This window comes from Dioscorea cayenensis, chromosome 1 (assembly GCF_009730915.1).
Source record: "Dioscorea cayenensis subsp. rotundata cultivar TDr96_F1 chromosome 1, TDr96_F1_v2_PseudoChromosome.rev07_lg8_w22 25.fasta, whole genome shotgun sequence".
In the NCBI taxonomy this organism is placed as follows: domain Eukaryota; kingdom Viridiplantae; phylum Streptophyta; class Magnoliopsida; order Dioscoreales; family Dioscoreaceae; genus Dioscorea; species Dioscorea cayenensis.
The window spans coordinates 22,199,049-22,218,640 of record NC_052471.1 but is presented as its reverse complement, the minus strand read 5'-3'; the positions used below and the strand labels follow the sequence as shown (position 1 = coordinate 22,218,640).

The 19,592-nt window shown below is 38.5% G+C and overlaps 1 non-coding gene across 1 annotated transcript; it reads right to left on the bottom strand.

Moving 5' to 3' along the window:
- Positions 1-17,891: 17,891 nt before the first annotated feature.
- Positions 17,892-17,998, bottom strand: LOC120266631. The gene has a single exon (XR_005538214.1). It is a non-coding gene; the product is annotated as a small nucleolar RNA R71 (small nucleolar RNA).
- Between the last annotated feature and the right edge of the window lie 1,594 nt (positions 17,999-19,592).

Here is a 19,592-nt window from a genome sequence, read left to right as displayed (position 1 = left end):
CATAATAAAATATATCTTGACATATTCATCGTATTCACTTTTTTCAAACTCGATAGTGCTATTTTCATGGTTCTAAACAAAACAACTAATGCATAGTACATTGGCGATGTAGTCTTACTTCTGAATAGTTTTACCCGAGACTATATATTTGGCATGGCCTTTAGTGTCTTCTGTGGGAATTTTTCTTTTATCATTTTTCCCAACTAGAATAAGTAGTCATTTTGAAATCCATGTCACCCTGCCACAAGGTCTTTGTAGACAATTCAATTAGGGCTTCAATTAGAGTCTTATCTTCATGTGTGGTCCAATTGTGTTTGTTTTGTCCCCTACCTCTTTGTTGTGATTCTTGATCCATTATAGAGAAAAAAAGATAAGCAATAAAGAACATGTTATATATATGATGCTAAGGACCTTTCTTTAGTTTTTTCTTTCATGCTGGGTGTGTTTTATAGTGTTTAATTTAGTCTAGGGAGTTATATGGTTGTAAAACATTCATTACTATGTGTTTCTTTAGAGTGCATGACCGGATACTTACATGGGCATGTTCACAGCCGTGTACGTGCTCATGTAGCTTGCTAGAAATCATAAAAAAATATACTATAGCAGAATCACTATAGTAGTAATACTATAGATGTATTACTATAGCAGTGGCATTGTAGCAACCGTATAATACTCTAAAGACTCAAAACACCAACAGAGAACTACAAGGGCGTGTAACTCCGTTTATACCAGTGTAACTCTCTAGAAACAATCAGAGAAGGGTCAGAAAGGTACACGTGCATGTACTTGGGCGTGTACATGACCTTACAACTCTGTAGAGAATTTTTGGGAAGTACACAGGGGTGTAACTCCGCTTTTGCCCGTGTAACTCCCTGGAATTCAATTTTGGTAGCACTATAGAAGTGGCATTGCGGCATTGTTATTGATGAAAAATACTATAGCAATTACATGGGGTGATACATGGTCGTGTTGAGGAGATACAGGGCCATATATTGCTTTTCCAAGCCTCAAAATAAGGGCATTTTTGGGTCTTTCTTCAGTTGTTAGCCCTTTTTCTTTGTCCTTCTCCTTGGTCCTCTTTTCCTCCTTTCTTCCTCTCATTCTTTGGTGCCTTTCAGAGCAAGAAGGAAGATGGATGATCTCCCTCTTCTTGTTAGCTTGGGACTCTAAGAACCATCATCCTTCTCCTTGAGCTTAGGTGAGCTTACTCCCCCTTCTTTCTCCCATGTTGTTTGGTGGATGAATGGATCTAGGGTTACGGAGGCTTGAACCTTGTTCTAATTGGTTTCTTATTGCTATTAGAACTAGAGATCATGATTTTCTTGGTTGATTGTTCAAAAATCAAGTGTAGAATTGATTCTTTCTCTTGCTAGCGTCCTTGGTTAATGTGGTACTATTGTAGCACTAGTGAACCTTGCTTGTTTACTTGTTTCCTTAGTCTAGATTAAAGCCAATCATCCCTAGAAACCCCCTGGAAACCTTGGAATCTAGTTTTGAGCCAAACCTTGAGTCGGTTTAGAGTTACTCATTAGTGTGACCTAGGGTTTTTTTGTTTGGTTTGGTTTGTTAATTCTTGTTGGTGTTTTGTGTTTGTGCTTTGGCTAGGCGGCCAGAACTCAACTCAAGGCAAGGAAACGGTGGAAGATTAGCACCCCCGAAGGTTTAAATCACCTAAGTTGTGAGTGGGAATTTGTGATTTGCATAATTCTAAAAAAAATATTATTTAAAGTTTCCTCTTATTCTAGTTGAAGATATCTCATTGCTTTTATCATTTTGAATTGATGTATGGATTGATTCGGAAAGCATTTTTCCTCGTTAGTAAATTCTATTGTGAAACTCTTAGTGTTGGAGTAAATGTGTTCTTCACTAAAGAGTTACCCGTGTTTTGAGTTGAAATTATTTTGTGAAGCTTGGATTTGTTTTAAAAGTGATCCATGAGCTTATTGTATTAAACTATTGATTTAATCAGTTTAAAAGAGTTTCTATGCTTTCTATTTGTGATTGATAATCTTGATGTTTGACAGAAAGGCTTGTGGTTAATTTGACATTTCGGTTTGAAATGAAGTTTCAAACTCATGATCATGTTATACTTGTGGAAATTATGGTTAAGGATTTCTTTCCATGTTTTTGTATTGTCCTGTTATGAACCCTTTTGTTAAGTTATTATGGCATTGATTAATATTGTTGGTGATGTGGTTGTAACCCGCTTGCTGCAGTACCCCATGGGCCAGCCTTTAGAGGTGGAGTGGAGAACCTGTTTCCTTGTCCTCATTAGGTAGCGCATAGAACCCTGATTTGGATAATACACCTGGATGCTGGAGTCACCATACAAAACTAGTGGACGAACATCAAAGTTATGAATACTTTGATGGCTCTCAACCTAGTCTCAACGACAACTAAGTTGGAGAATGTTTTTAGGCCGTTGCTCTGTTCTTCGAGATGAAGTCTTCATATTTGATAAAATTATGTTTTGCAAAGTAATCTTGATGATTATCTTTTGAATTGTTATTTTAGATTTGTGATGAGGGGGCGGAACCCAGTTGTCGCTCTTAACAGGCAGTCTCTCATGAATTTGATTTGATGATGAGTATTATATTTTATGGATTTTGAAACTCATATTATATGTTGTTCTATATACTGAAATGTTTTGATCTATTTGTATTATTGTAAAAGCTCGGCTTGATGCTCAACTTGTTTTAGTGTTTAAGACCTGTGTTTTTTATTTCGAGAATTTGTTATTGAAACCGTAGTTGAGGAAAAATATTACTTTATACTATCATTGATATTATAGAACCTGTTTATTCGGTTATATGTTAGTATGTTCTAATTATTTTAGATTGTTGGCAAAACCTTATTTTGGTATATTCTTTTAGAATTGTGCTAACCCACTCACTGAGTGGCTTAGGTTGTTTACCCTCTCTCTTCTTTCCAGGCTCTTGCAGGCAGTTGTGTGGTGGTTAGGCGAAGTGATGGGTATTTTCTGTTCATCCTATTTATTTCTAGTATTATGTACATTTGTTGAACATATTACATTGTATTAGAACATGGATCCACTAAAGAGTTCGAATTCTATTTGCTTGAATATTTTTTTGGATACTTCGTAAATGCTTCTAACTATGCATTGTTGTTGTTGTTGCTTCCCCTACATGTCTTGGAACTTCCTCGTTGGTTATTCGTTCTTCTTGAAATACCTTGTATTCTTGTGATCAGTATTTCTTGAACTCTCTTTTATTAGGTTTTGTTTTGTTGCTTCCTTTATGCTAATGTCATTTTCAATTCCTCGTACGTTGTGTATTTTAGTTATTCATGATAAAAAATGTGAAATTCCAGGTTTTGGTTTGCCTTTTTGTGACTCAAGGGTTAAGTGGCGTGGGTGTCCCTCCTCGGGTTGTCACAGTAGTTGTCATATCCCAGGGCCCACAGGTTGGGTAGTGACAATATAGGTAGAAAATGTGTAACCACATTAGATGTTAATGAATATCATTATCAAGCAATTCAAATTTATTCCTTAACACACATCTTTAAATTACAACATAGCAATGTATGGTTGTTTTTCAGATATTAAGCAAATCCATAATAAACTTTTTTAAATATAACATAGAAATGTGTGATTATAACACATACATTAAGTAAAAAAGACTAATAGATGAAAATAATCATATAAAGTACATTAATCTCGACCACTATATTCATCTTACTTACTGTGTGTTAGACTTGTCATTAGCCATATCAACCCTAAATTGGGTCTATTCATCAATTCGTTCAACAGTTATAATGTTATCAATATCATCTTTTGTGTTTTCTTTTACTATTAGATTATCAACTTCAACCTCTGAAGGATCTTCCTCCATCTCTCTCCTAATAAAATTATGTAGTAAACTACAAGCATTGATGATACTCCTTGGGGTGGCTATGTTATAAAAATAGGGGTTGGACTGAATTCCAATGAATTTTTAGGAGCCCAAATGTTCTTTCAATCACGTTTCTAGAAGCAACATGCTTCATGTTATATAACTCTTGAGTTGTAACAAGTTGATGGCCACTGATGAGTGCAACTCATATCATGTTTTGCTTACCCTCAATTCATGCTTTTGCTTGCCTCTTAGCATATCTTTGTACACATTAGGTGCTATTCTGGGTATGTTTGTTAATGATGCAGGAATTGGGGAGCTCGAAGCAATTAGGAGTGAATCTGGATACCAAAAGAGTGAAGATAAAAGAATGTGCTAAGTATTCAAGCTCAGCACAGGCAGAGTACAGTAGTCCTCTATCCCCTTGAATATCACAGCCTCATGAAAACCAAGTGATAAAGCTTGTAAGGGGGAGAGAGGGATCAAACCAGGCCAAACATGGTCAAAGCATGCTCGTGCCCCTCCCCGTAGAAATCTCTAGCTGGAGTTAATTTTTGCTCAATAGGGGAAGCACACACTGGATGCTCCTAGCATAATCATGCTCAAGTGAAGCACGGTCCAAGCACGACCGCGCTTCCTCCCACTAGAAATTCCAGGCGAGCACTTAGCCGATTCACTCAAAACCCTACCATGGAAACACTGTCTAAGATGATCGTGCTTAGCCTGTGTCGAGCTCGAAGACAACCCTTCTTAATTCTGATTTCTAGGGTTTACTCTCATCTTTGTTCGGGGACTCTAATCTCCGCCGGGAGAACTTTGAAGAAAGCAAAGATCAAGCTTCACCACACTTTCTAAGGGGATCAAGGATGAGTTGGAGGCACAAGAGAAATGGGACTAGCATATGGAGCTCAGGGAGGAAGATTATCTTGAGGAGAAGGGAGTCATGTCTTCTTTCTCTAGTACTTCGTCTTTGTTTTCCTAATTGTTCCCATCTATGAGGGGCTAACCATCCACGGTGCCCCGGGATGTGAACTATGTTGTTTTGTATGCTTTGACTATTTGATCTTAATGTTTATGGAGTTCTTTTGGTTTCTTGTGTTTAATCATGTGTTTCGCATAAATTGATGTGTTTGATTTGCATAGTTGTTTAGGTAAAACTTGGTGTGTGTGGATTGCCATAGTTCTGTTGCCTTGTGTGATTGCAAAACTCGATGTGTATGAAACCCACAGTTACCTTAGCAAAACTTGGTGTATTTGAGAACCATATATGTAACATTGCTCTTGAGCACGCACTTGAACCATAGAATGTACCTAGTAGGCTATAGGATCAGGTCAGCATGCTATAACTCATAGGAATTATTCCGAGGCATTGCTCTTTTGTTGTTGAATTCTCAATCCTAATCCCCTTATCACTACCACCATTTCTCTCCTTTGTTAATTGCTTTTAATTCAACCTTAATCTAATTCTTGTTTAACTAAACATCGGATTAGTACTTTAAGTCCAGTTCATATGGTTCGACAACCATACCCCTCACGAGGTATCACTTTACTACTTGTGTGCAACTCGTGCACTTGCGGACAACACATCAACCACTACCCCAAGAGCTCAAATGATATCGTTGTCCTCAGAAGTGCAAGAAAACCGGATGAATTTGCTTATCAAGAATCAACCAACTAATAGAAACCTAATGTGTAGATAAATATTTGTCATTAGCTTGAACCATATTTATTTTAAGAATATATTAAAATTAATAAACGCACAATTTATTTACCTTTTGGAACCTTTAAACCATTAGGCTTTGTAATAGCATCCCTAAGAACTTGACCATTATGAGCTGAACCCTCCCAACCAGCTAAACATATATAAATGGGACGTCTTGGCTGCATACACCAAGTACATTAGTAGTGATATCAGATTTTCTTGTTCTACATCTTGGTCGATCAACTTTAGGCACATTTACTTGAATGAGTGTTACATCTAATGCTCAAAGACAATTCTACATAGGGAAAAAGTGAATTGTTATTTACAAAATATCTACTATGACTTTTCAAATGACAAGAAAAAAAATCAATGCACTTGAGTATTACCTTAAACCACTTTCATAAACTACTTTGTATAAATACTAAAATTGTTTGCAGCGACCTAATAGAAGATGACTCAATCTCATAGTCAACCATGCGACTTCTATTTTCATGTACGTCTAATGCGCATAGAGTGATTATAATATTTATAGCCAAAAAAATATATGCGCACATCATGTGAAATAGATTGTCTTCTTCAATGTCCTTCGTATTCTCATTTGCCATATCTAAAACAACAATTAAATCTATGTCAATTACTGTAGTTTATCAATGATATAATAAGCATAAATGTTGTATCATCAATGCATTCCATAAGATTGCAGACAAGTTTTATGACCGTTAATCAACTCTCTGTCTATAAGCATAACATTTGTTTGAAATATTACAAATGTGTAAAACAATTATTGATATTGCATAACCAATTATTATTTCGTAACATGATTGGTTTTCATGGAATATGTGCTCATTGATATTACTATTGGTCTTCATGCATTTGTGCTCATTGATATTACATAACCAATTATTATGACCTTAGTTAAACACAATTAATGTTATAAATGATAGGGCATATATAAACACAACTCTTATATATGTATATATGTATATATATATATATATAGGTATACAAACACAATTAAATTTAGTATAAAACCAAACTAATAAGCACTTTGATATGCCAATTTAAAAGTGAAAAAGCTATAATAATATGGTGTAAAGAACACAAACAAGCATGATTAATAGAAGATAAAATGATATTTATTGAAACTACATCAAATTGAAAACTTTCAAAATTTATCGGAAAGAAAATCAAATTCCACATATGCAGATCTATAGTTGTGAAATTGCAAAAAATCTCAAAGATGATAACTTTTCCATGAAACACAAAGAACTAGATGAAGATCAAATCCCATGAGAGCACCAAGTAGATTAATTGAGAAAATAGGAGGGGAAAATTACAAAAAATTATGAGAAATAATTAAATTTTGAATTGAAAACACTTATTATTATTAGAAAATATGTTATTTATCTGATTCAATTCACTTATTATCCTCTATCTCATTATCACAATAAAAAAATATAATAATACATGAACTAATTATCCATATCTCCATTAGAACTTACAAAAATATCTCAAACAAATCAAAACAACCCAGCTCTTCCACATTACAAATACAAACAAGCCTTACCCCATTTTCAATCAACCACACTTCAACAGATTTGGATATGGGGCTTCAAAGAACAGTTGAAGCTGGAAAACAACGTAGCTCTTTGGCTGTAAGGAAGAACAAATAGTGGTTTAGATAATATGCTCAAAAGAAACAATAAACCAAACCGAAGGAGTAACACTTATCGATTGCAATCCAGGTTGGCTTCAGACAATCATCATCAGATCTTGATGGAGAGGATTACAAGGGTTAGGTCACAGAGGAGGTGGAGAGTTAAGTAAGGGAGAAAAGAAAATTAGGTTTTGGGCAAAAAATTATAAATAAAGCGTAAAATGATCTTTTCCATAAAGGAGATTACTCAATCCCACAGATTTTGATGGGTGTGGGATTACCAAAAAAAACTGTTCATCCTTTGATGCATACCAAACAAGGTTATACAACAATGGGTGGGAGTGGTTCCCATTTTCCCATCATCCAAATGAAGCCTGAAGATCGTGAAAAGATAAGATAAAGTAATAGAGAACTCATATAACTAAAACTATATGCATATTTTACAGTCCTTTTTTTGTTATTTAATGTCTCTTTAGGATTCAAAATTAACTTTTTGTTGAAGTTAAAAGGACTGAAGCTTTAATAAGTTATATACAAGGAGTTAGGGTATATATTCTTTCAATTAAACTACTAGATAAAGTTAATTTTATTTTTCTTTCTTTCAATTTTAGTTGTAAAAAGACAATAGTATGATGAGATAAAAAAAAGAACACACTATCCAGTTTGATGCTTGACACATCCCTTGCATATGTGTACCGCAAGTGCATGAGTTGTCAAAGTAATAAAATACCCCAGTGAGTGGGTAGTCAAATCCACAAGGAATAGTTGTTCAGAAACAACAAGTATTGCTATTTAGCTAGAGTGAAAACCAATTTGTGATTTGATTCAAAATATTAATACAAAGAAAAATAAAAGAGAAAAGATAACATGCAAGAGTAATCGGAGAGAACAATCAATGGTAAAATGGGGTACCCGGACAATGCTCAACCTAGGACTATTATTTGAAGTGCAAGACTAATATTATGCCTCCTAATTGAAGTTTAATGAGTCGTGGAGATCAAAAGACACACGGTCCCAAACCTAAGGTCAACCGTGACTAGTCCTCTACATTATGCCTCGGCGAAAAGGGATACTCCCAAAACCTCACACTGTGTGGGACTGCTGGAAGCTCTAGGGATTCTAAGTGATAAACCCTATTCCCTAACATAGATCTAACTCTTTGGTCCAAGCGAAAGATCGCTAACCACAATTAAGCCCCAACACTAAGGATAACTCAACACTTCACTCTGTCACTCACGCAACTAAGCCCCAGTGGAGAAGGTCTCATGGAACATGATCGTAAAGAACTCTTAGAATATGGAGGTAGGATAAATCACGTCGGAGGGGAAAAGAGACGTTCTACTACCTCTCGACTCACCCTCTCAGTCCTCTTCAACATTGCTAAGTTTAACCCTAATGAAGTGTCACTTATTCACAAGGATTACCTAGATCGATTGTCAACCCTAGTGTCACTCTAAAGAAAAATCGAATCAATAAACACACAAGATTAAAACTCAATTGAACCATCAATTAGAGGAAACATAATAGAAGTTAATGAAAACAAAAATCATCCTAGGGTTTACAAGTCCAAGCACCCACTAGGGGTTTAGCTCTCCATGGAGCAATACAAAGTCAAAGATGAAATCAAAAGTAAGTCCAAGCAATCCATAGAGATAACCCCCTTGTCGTCCGTGTTGATGGTTTTCAAGAGCCCCCTTGTTTTCTCCAAAGTTTCCTTCGTCAAGCCTAGGGCACACCCCGCCAAATCCAAGCCGTCGGAAGCTTCCCCAATAACTTTTCTCCGAAGAAGATTGATGTCGAATGTCGTAGGAATGCTCTAAAATCCCAGCAAAAGCCTCTCCAAACCCTAGTCGCGCTTTCCCCAAAAGATATGCAAAAGATAGGGAGAAGATTCCCTAATCAAACTCTGAAAGCGGTATTTAATGGGCTAAAATCTGGCATCCACACGGCTGTGTGAAAATTCCACACGAGCGTGTGGATTTCCAGGCTTCAATTTCTTGCGCGCTGTGAACAATAACTGCTATTGTAATTTTGCTAAAATGATTTACTATAGTAAACTGCTACAGTGCTCCCAACTTCAATTTCTTTATCGAGGCTGCATGATTAGGCACACATCCATGTGATAGATCATATCGCATCTTGCTTTCAAACACATTGATGAAGCTCTTGACAATGTTGCTCAAGTTGGAACAAATGAGTGTGACTGCCTTTGTCCCCCTCCACTTTGTGTATTCACTTGAACAATTTGGATATTGGCACACACCCACATGTGTATGAGCACAACTTGTGCCTTGATCCTTGTTCGGTACAAGAGTATCCTCAACAATTGCATCCATGATCTATTTTTTTTTCCTTTCTTCCAAACTTGCCTCCACAATTCTGAATGCACAAAAGAACATAAATACACACGAATGAGCCATAAAATCTGATAAAGCGATGCTCAATGTAAGAAAAGTATACTTCACAATACTTATACACAAGCATTTATCAAACTCACCCCACACTTAAGCTTTTTCTTGTCCACAAGCAAAAATAAAGCATTAAAGCATTTAAGAGGAACAATTGAAAGTGATCGGCCTTAGGTTCACCAAAAGTATACAAAAGAGGCATTCTAAAAGTTAGGAAAATTCAAACATCAAATAAGAGAGATCATTGCTTTAGCTAAAAACATAAATAAAAAAAGACAACAAACCCGATATTGTGTAAGTGTGTGTAGACTCATTCAAGTCAACCCAACATGTACTCCTCAAAGTTGTTATTAAAAGGACTTATCTATATACAAAAAGAGAGGGTAGTAGCTTCACACATCCTCTAAGGTAGCCTTTTCCTAGGCGGCCGCCAAGGTGGCTTTAACACTTTCGAGATGGTAGCTCTCTCTACCCGGGGTAGTAGTTTTTACTCATCCTACGGATAGCACTTTCTCTCATTAGAGCATAACTAGTATCTAACTTATGAGAGTAGCTTCATACTTCATAGTGGTAGCTCTTTCCATGCCAATGCACAAACAAAACAAACACATATTTTTTTCTTTTTCATTCATTCATTTTTTTTCATTAATTCAAACCAAAATAATGCTAAAATGGTCTCTTAAGTGTTGAACTTGAGTTTCCACAAGGTTTTATGAATGAGTAGAGCAACAAAAGATAATCTGGCAAAAATTCCTTAAAATTCAAGTAAAACTAGAGCATGATAGTTTCAATGTTCAAAATTCTCCTAAACTTAAGAATACAACCGTTGCAACTAAGGTGAACCGCCATTGGCTACATGAGCATTAAAATATAACGCATAACTATAGAATATGGGTAATTTGAACTCCCCCCACACTTAAGATGTACATTGCCTTTAATGTACGCATGCAAGCAAAATAAAAATTAAAACAAGCAAAACATGTGTGTGAAGATGGGTAATTGAAACAATACTCCCCTGAATTCCTAATGTTGCATTCGATGGAGCTAGTTCTATTGAGAGTTAAGTTCCAATGGGTTGCGGAGCACACACGGCCATATGGGATGCCATATGACCGTGCCATTGACTTTTCCTCAATTCCAAGACTCACAAGACCATCTGCACGTATACACAAAGGGGTTCAGTGAAGCTTAATCCAAAAATAAAACAAATCCAGGCTATAAAGATATGAAAATGAAATACAACTCGATACAACTGAAAAGCGATAAGATAAACTCAGAAGGAGAATGCTTTCGGAGTAATACAAGTTAAAAAAGAAATACTGGAATAAAATAACAAAAAACATAAAGATAAAGAAATATAAAGATGCCTCAAGTGTCGGTGTCCTCTTCTGCTAGTACTGATGCTGCTGTTGCTGCCGATGGTGATTCCGGTGTTGCTGGTGATGTCGCTAGCTATCTCATAACAAAAGGCAAGGTCATGTCCTCCGCAAGTATCTGCTGAAGTCTCTCGAGACGCGCCATCACCTCAGGATGGTCACAGCCTAATTCGTGCGAACCTCTGCCAAGTCGGTCTTTTTCCCCTACAGCACTCTCGAGCCTCTCAAAGCGATCATGGGCTCGAAATGGAGAAAAGATGTACAATGGAGGTAGCTCCTGTGTTGTAGGGGTGCCTCTGTGTCCATCTACTCCTTCTGTGGCTGTGAAGCAGGCTGAGATCCCTCAGCCTCGTCACCCTCATCCTCGGCTGTCTCTGGTGGTGGCATAATCATCACATAAGTGCGTGGCCCATATCTACGCACTATACCCATCAATCGCATAGTCTTTAGGCTGAGAGGTGATGGAACAATCGTCTTCTCGGCCCTTCTGATCGCCTCCAGTAGACCCATCCCCATGATGAGTCTAGTGATGTACGGGCCCGAGAATAATACTCCAACTCTGGCATACTGTCCCTGGTGACGTAGGTGCTCGGCCACAATGTGTCCCAAGTGGAGTGGCTCACTCTGTACTATAGAATATATATATAGCAGCTCCTAACTGCTGAGAACTCCAGTATTGTCACCACGACCGTTCCCTGATCGGCTGAGAACGGCATGGATATATCTGTAGGTTGGTTTAGAGAGGCATGTAGCCTTAGAGATCCCAGGCTCATACTGTCCCTGGCCACACAGCATCCTGTAAGCGCGCTGCGGAGTAAAACTGCCAGGATAATTAGTCAGTAGCTGCTCATACTCCTCAGTATCAATGTAATCCTCATCATAGAGCCCAAATCGGATAGAAAACTGTGTCACATTCATACTCTGACATTATCCAAATGCTCTGAACTATATAGTGTCGATGCTCGAGAAACTACTTAAGATCGATCAAACTCAAACGACACGAGCACCTCTAGTGTCAGCATACAAATAGCCAATGCCAACTACCCATTGAAAGCAACTCCTCAACCTCCTATTCCATCTTATCCCCCAATTGTATCTCTCGTAATGCACTCAGGTCAGGATATTGAGACTGGGCTAACGTCTGCTTCGACAAGCGATCGAAATGCGCTTGATGTTCAAGTATAGAAAACTCATGCTACTCCGGTGAAGGCTCAAGAGGGCGCTTGCCGGCCATCTTCTTCGATCTGGGAGCCATTCCTGCAATAATTAAAAAGAAATCGATCAAATAAACTCTAAGAAATAATTCTGCAGAAATCCACACGGTTGTGTGAAAATTTCACATGCCCGTGTGGATCTTCGGGGCGCGACAACAGTGCAGCCGAGGCTTGAGAAAAATCCACAATACATCACATAAAGCCTCTAACTACATCATACAGGCATTCACCACTACATTTAGTAAAAGAAAAGAGAATGGGCGAAAAAAAGATAAGGGAAAGCTTACTGACAAAGTGAGAATCAAAAACTTCAAATACGGCCGGAAAATAACCTAAAAACTCTTTAAATAGACAGAGAGAAGGTCGCAAAGATGAAGGGAAGTGTTCTTTGAGTGTGGAGGCATTTTAAAATGAAGAGGCACGGGTAAATTATAATGAAGAATGGCGGCCTTTTACGTTATGTACATCTACACGGGCTTGTGGAAATTACCCACGCCCGTGTGCCTCCACAGGGGAGCTTTACAGGAGCATCCACACGCCCCTGTGTGCTCTCGGGAATGGCCACTTTGGCCTCTGAACGCATCCACATGGGCGTGTGGAAATTCCTCACACTCGTGTGCTCGACCCACAAGAGCACCCACACGCCCCTGTGGCTTACCTATTCTCCTGAAAATTTTTTCTAAGTGTTCCACAGGCCCGTGTGGAAATTCCACATGGGCATGTGGAAATTCACAAGAGGGCTCACAAGGCCAGACACACGCCCCTGTGTGTTCTTGGGATATAAAAAAAAATTTCTTTGTAGAGATCCACACGACCTTATGGAAATTCCACACTGGCGTGTACCTTTCACAGGGTCACTAACAGGGGCACTCACACACCCTTTTATCTTCTCGGGATGGAGAAGAAGTGCTTTGAACGGAAACACATCCCAGTGTGGAAATTCCACACAGCCTTGTGTCTTCTCTGGATTGCTCAGAAAAATCTGCAGATTCTGTAGAACAAGTCTGCATCAACAATACACTATACAAAGACTGCATATACAATGAAAATTTGACTAGACTCATGAAAACATGCTCAAATGACCTAAAACTTCACCAATCACATTAAAGGACACTAAAACACCAATGATCTATGAGAAAAACACAGCAAAAGCATATAAAAATCAAGACACCGACACTAGGCATTTATTCATGCAACAACTAAACTAAAACCTATAAAAGCAATAAAGACTTGAGTTGCCTCCCAAGAAGTGCTTGTTTAACATCACTAAGCTTGACGTACCTGCACTTACCTCACGTGGGTTCATGAAGAAAAGTTGCCCTCTTACCTACAACATGAAAGCATGATGAGCACAATTTTTGCAAGCTAGAGGGGGGATGATCGAGTTTATTACCACACAAGGGTTTGTCATTCTTACTTTGTGAATGCTCATCCTCACTAGCATTGGGGCATTTCTTGTGATGTCTCCTTATCCTTTTAAGCTTTTGGATCATCCTCTTTATTACTCCCGGAGTAGGTTGCAGTTTTTCCACTAAACTAAGAGATGAAATCTCTTCATTCTCCTCTTCATGGTCTAGTCACCCCTCCAATGGGTCCGAACACAACATTTCATGTACATAGTCATCAATTGACTCATCAGTAGTGTCAAGGAAATACAAAGTATCATCGAAGTCAAGAGAATGTTGCATGGCTTCGGCGAGGCGATAAGTCAACTTGTCATCTCCAACTCTTTGTGTCAATTCCCCACCATCCATGTTAATGAGAGATTTAGAAGTACGCAAGAATGACCTCCCAAGAATTAACAGAACCTCGACATCCTCATCAACATCTAACACCACAAAGTCCGCAGGAAAGTTGTACTTATCAACTTTCACAAGTACATCCTCAATGATGCCCCTCGGATGTCTAACTGATCGGTTGGCTAGTTGAATTGTCATCCGAGTGGGTCTAGATTCTCCCAAACCTAGCTTCTGAAAGAATGTATAAGGCATGACATTGATGGTAGCCCATAAATCCGCTAATGCCTTCTCTTCACCCAAATTGCCAATGTTGCATGGAATGATGAAGCTACCGAGGTCTTTCTTCTTGTTCGGCATATTCTTTTGCAACACCGCCGAACATGAAGCATCTAAGATCACAGATACACTCTCCTCCAACTTTCTCTTGTTGGTCAAGAAGTCTTTAAGGAGTTTGTATAGCGAGGCATTTGAGATAACGCCTCCACAAATGGGATGTTGATGTGCAACTGCTTGAATAGACCAAAAAACTTCTTGTTACTTGTCATTTTGGTCATTTTTCAACCTTGAAGGGTGAGGAATTCTTGGTTTGTAAGGTGGGGGTGCCACCTCCTTCTCCTTAGCTCTTTCCTCATTCTCCACTTCTTTGGGTGACTCAACCATCATCTTTTCAGTAGGTAGCTTACTCTTAACTTCATGACCACTCCTTAAAGTGATCACCTTCAATTGTTCTGCTTGATTGGTGAAGATTGAAAGATGCATTCAATGGATTTTATGAGATGAGAAGAAATAGAGAAAATAACTTCAAGTTGCTAGTGTAAAAGAATTGATAAAAGAGTTTTCTTTTCTATTTTTAATAAATGAATATTTAATTTTATTATTATCTAATATATTTATTATACATATAAGTATATATATGAATCATTAATAACTATATTATATATTTTGGCAAAGCCAGGCTAGGCCTAAACTTAAAATAAAAAAGCCAAGGCTCGACCATTTTTAAAATGAGCCTTATTTATCCGAGGCCCCAATCATCAGGACTTACATGTTTGTCCATCATTTCTCAGTTTTTGAGCAGCCTTTCAAGCCTAGGCAAGTAGATGGGTTCTTAGATAGGTCTAATGTTTTTCTTACTTCCAAAGTACTTCATAGTGTATCACAATGGAAAAAATGTGTCCATTTTAGTATATGGATAATCTCCTTATTCTTTCTGCTTGAAGAACTAAAGGCCCAAAGATCATCAAAGTCATCCTTTATCTTTTGAAGATATTTTTTAGCTTTGTTATCGATTTCCAAAAGAGTTGTCTTTTCTTATCTTGGTTTTGTCACTTTCTTAAGAGTGCATTTGACATGACTCTTAATTGTTCTAGAGGAGTGCTTCCCCAACCAACTTGAGTGTACCTATGTCTAGTAAATGCTCTTATCGTTAGGACTAGATAAAGATGATTGATAAGTGCTTGTATAAGTAATACGAAATATTCTTTTCTTACATTGAGCTTTACTTTTCACAGATTTTATCGCTTATTCGTGTATATATATGTTCTTTTGTACATGCAGAGTTGTGGAGACAATTGTGGAAGAAAGGAACCAAAAGTAGATCGTGGATGCATTTGTTGATGAAGTTCTTGGATGGAACAAACATGAAGACACAAGTTATGCTCTAAGACATGTGGGTGTGTGCCAATCTCCATTGTGCTCAAGCGAATACATAAAGTGGAGGGGCACAAAGGTAGTCACACTCATGTGTTCCGACTTGTGCAATACTAGCAAGATCTTCGTTAATGTGATGTCAGTGAAGAAGTGATGCAATCTACCACATGAATCTGTGCCCATTCATGTGGCTTCGATGAAAAAAAGTAGATTTGTGAGCATTTTTTGGCGAAATCATTGTAGCGATTCAAGATAACAAAAATCATCAGTAGCGATGGATTGCTCACGATTCAGTAGGAAACTAAAATCTGGAAATCCATATGGCCGTGCGGAAATTCCACACGCCCGTGTGGATGCCCGATTCTAGCCCTATAAATACCGTGACTTGAGGTGTTTTGAAGGATCTTTTTCCCATCTTTTGCCCACCTTTGGAGGCGCTCGCAGCTAGGGTTTGGAGAGGCTTTAGTTAGGTCTTTGGAGTGGTTCTATGGCCTTCGACATTGAGTTTCTTTGGAAGAGAGTTATTGGGGGAGCTTTCGTCGGCATTGATTCGGCGAGGTATGCCCTAGGCTTGATAAGAGAACCTTTGGAGAAGATGAGGAGGCTCCACAAGCCCATCGATACGGACTACAAGGGGTTTTATCTATGGATTACATGCATTTACATTCAATTTCATTGTTGATTGTGTATTGCTCTATGGAGAGCTAAACCCCTAGTGGGTACTTGGACTTGAAAACCCTAGGATGATTTTGTTTCATTGCCTTTCATTATGCTTTTTTAATTAATGTTTTAATTGAGGTCCATCCTTCAATGCTTGTTGAACTGATTTTCCTCTTAGAGTGACACTAGGGTTGAGAATTTATCTTGGTAATCCTTGTGAATGAGTGACACTTCATTAGGGTTAGACAAAGCAAGGTTGGAGAGGGTCGAGAGAGTAAGTTGAGAGGTAGCAGAACGTCCCCTTTCCCTTCCGATGTGGTTTATCCTATCTCCACGTTCCAAGAGTTCTTTACGGTCATGATAGAGTGAAGTGCTAAGAGACAAACTCCATTAGGGCTTAGTTGCGTGAGCAATAAAGTGAAGTATTGAAGTAATTCTTAGTGTTGGGGCTTAATTGTGACTAGGAGTCTTTCGCCTGGACGAAAGGATTAGTTCTATATTAGGGAATAGGGTTTACCACTTGGAATCCATAGAGCTTCATATAACCCCACATAGTGTGAGGCGTCGAGAGTATTCTTCTCCGTCGGGGCATAGTGTAAGGTTAGTCACGGTTGACCTTATGTTTGGGACCGTGTGTCTTTGGATGTCTACGACTTATTAGACATCAGTTAGGAGGCATAATGATGAGTCTTGCACTTGAAATAATAGTCCTAGGGCGAGCAATGTTTAGGTGCCCCATTTTCTATCGATTGCATCTCCTTATTTCTATTGCGTCTCTTTCTTCTTTTCTTTATTTTCATTTGCATTGATATTGTTCACACAACTCGTCAATCGTTTTTACTATAGTTAAATAGCAATACTTGTGTTTCCAAGCACTATTCCCTATGGATACGACTACCCACTAACTAGGGTAGTTTATTACTTCGATGACCCGTGCACTTGCGGTACACACACGCAAGGGGTGTGTCACGTTTTTTGCATCCTTGCTAGGAAATAGGTGTTTTGGTAGCATTTTTCATTTTATTATTTTAGCTATTCATTACTTGTTTTGTGAATTCTTATTCTTCCATTGTTCTGATTTGTTTTTCTTTCTTTGGTTGCAGCTCTAGGTTATAACTTGAGGAAACCCTTCGACATTGGTTGAAGGTGATCCGGATATTGGAAGAAGAAATCATAGAAAGGACAAAGAACCTGTGCAAGAATAGTCAAATCAAGCTAAGATAGAAGGTGAAGGGTCTGATAATATGGCTGAACAGCATGAGCAGCAGAGGATACTCTTAGATTATGCAAGACCCGCAGTTCTTGGTACGCAATCTAGCATTGTGCGGCCACCGATTACAGCTCAAAGTTTTGAGCTCAAGCCAGGCTTCATCCAGATGTTATAGCAGTCAGCATAGTTTAATGGTTTGGCCGATGAGGATCCAAACAATTATATTGAGAATTTCTTGGAAGTGTGGTACTTGCTTAAGATTAATGGCGTAACTGATGATGCTATCAAGTTGATGGCTTTCCCATTTTCCTTGAAAGGGAGAGCAAAGCAATGGCTACATTCATTACTTAGAGCATCGGTTACTACATGGAAAGAGATGGTAGAACCTTTTCTTGCCCGATATTTCCTTCTTGGAAAATCTGCAAAGCTTAGAAATAAGATATCTTTTTTTGTGCAAATGGAATTAGAGTCTCTTTTTGAGACATAGGACATGTTCAAGGATCTCCTGCGGAAATGTCCTCAACATGGGTACCTCGAGTGGATGATCATTCAAACTTTCTACAATGGTTTGAACCCAAGCAAAAAAGCAGTTATTTGATGTTGCAGCAGGAGGTACTTTAGGAAGCAAGACCCTGAAGAAGCCCGACATCTCATTGAATAAATGGCTATGAACAGTTATCAGTGGAACACACAAGAAAGAAAGAAGATAGCCGGACTTCATGAGGTTGATGTAGTCACATCATTGACGACTTAGGTTAAGTCATTGAGCAAGAAGTTAGATACTCTAAGTTCTCCTAGAGTGGCAGCAGTGATGAGTTGTACTGGGTGTGGGGAGGACATGCTCCATTTGATTGCCCGATTTTTATTGGTAGTACTATTTTCATGGAATAGGTTGATTTTGTAGGCAATGCAATGAGAAATCATGGAAATCCGTATAGCAATAACTACAATCTGGGGTGAGGAGCCACCCAAACCTTTCTTGGAGTAATCAAGGGCAACAGAAGACTATGGTACCACCGGGTTTTCAACAACAATAATAAGCCCTGAACATGGAGAATAGAGTTTCAGGGTTGGAAAACATGATGACTCACTTAGAGAAGGCTTTAACCAAGTTCATTCAATCATCGGATACAAGATTCCAATCGGTTGAGGCCACACTTTATAACTACACTGCATCATTGCACAACTTAGAGAATCAAGTGGGCCAAATTGCGAAGTCATTTTTGAAAAGTCCTCAAGGGAGTTTGCCTAGCAACACGTAGACAAACCCAAGAGAACATATTAAGGCGATCACTTTAAGAAGTGGTCGTGAAGTTGAGAGTAGACTCCCTAGTAAGAAGATAAATGTTGAGACACCTGAGATCGTGGAGGTTGAGGATAGAGCCAAAGAGAAGGAGGTGGCATCCCCACCTTTCAAGCCAAGAATTCCTTATCCTTCAAGGTTGAAGAATGACCAAAATGATGAGTAATAGAAGAAGTTCTTGGGTCTATTCAAGTAGTTGCACATCAACATCCCATTCGTGGAGGTATTGTCTCAAATGCCTCACTACGCAAAGTGTCTCAAAGACTTCTTGACCAACAAGAGGAAGTGGAAGAGAGTGCATCTATGATTCTAGATGCTTTATACTCGGCAGTATTGCAAAAGAATATACCAAATAAGAAGAAATATCTCGGAAGCCTTATTAATCCTTGTAATATTGGTAACTTGGGTGAAGAGAAGGCATTGGCGGATTCAGGTGCTAGCATCAATGCTACATCTTATACGTTCTTTAAGAAGCTAGGCTTGGGAGAGCCTAGACCTACTCAGATGACACTTCAATTGGCCGACCCAACAGTTAGACATCCGAGGGGCGTCATTGAAGATGTACTTGTGAAAGTTGACAAGTATATATTTCTTGTGGACTTTGTGGTGTTGGATGTTGATGAGGATGTCGAGATTCCATTAATGCTTAGGAGGTCATTCTTGCGCACTTCCAAGGCTCTCATTGACATAGACGGTGGGGAGTTGACACTGAGAGTTGGTGATGACAAGTTGACATACCGCCTCGCCGAAGACATGCGATAGTCTCTTGACTTTGATGATACTCTAATTTTTTCTAGACACTACTGATGAGTTAATTGATGA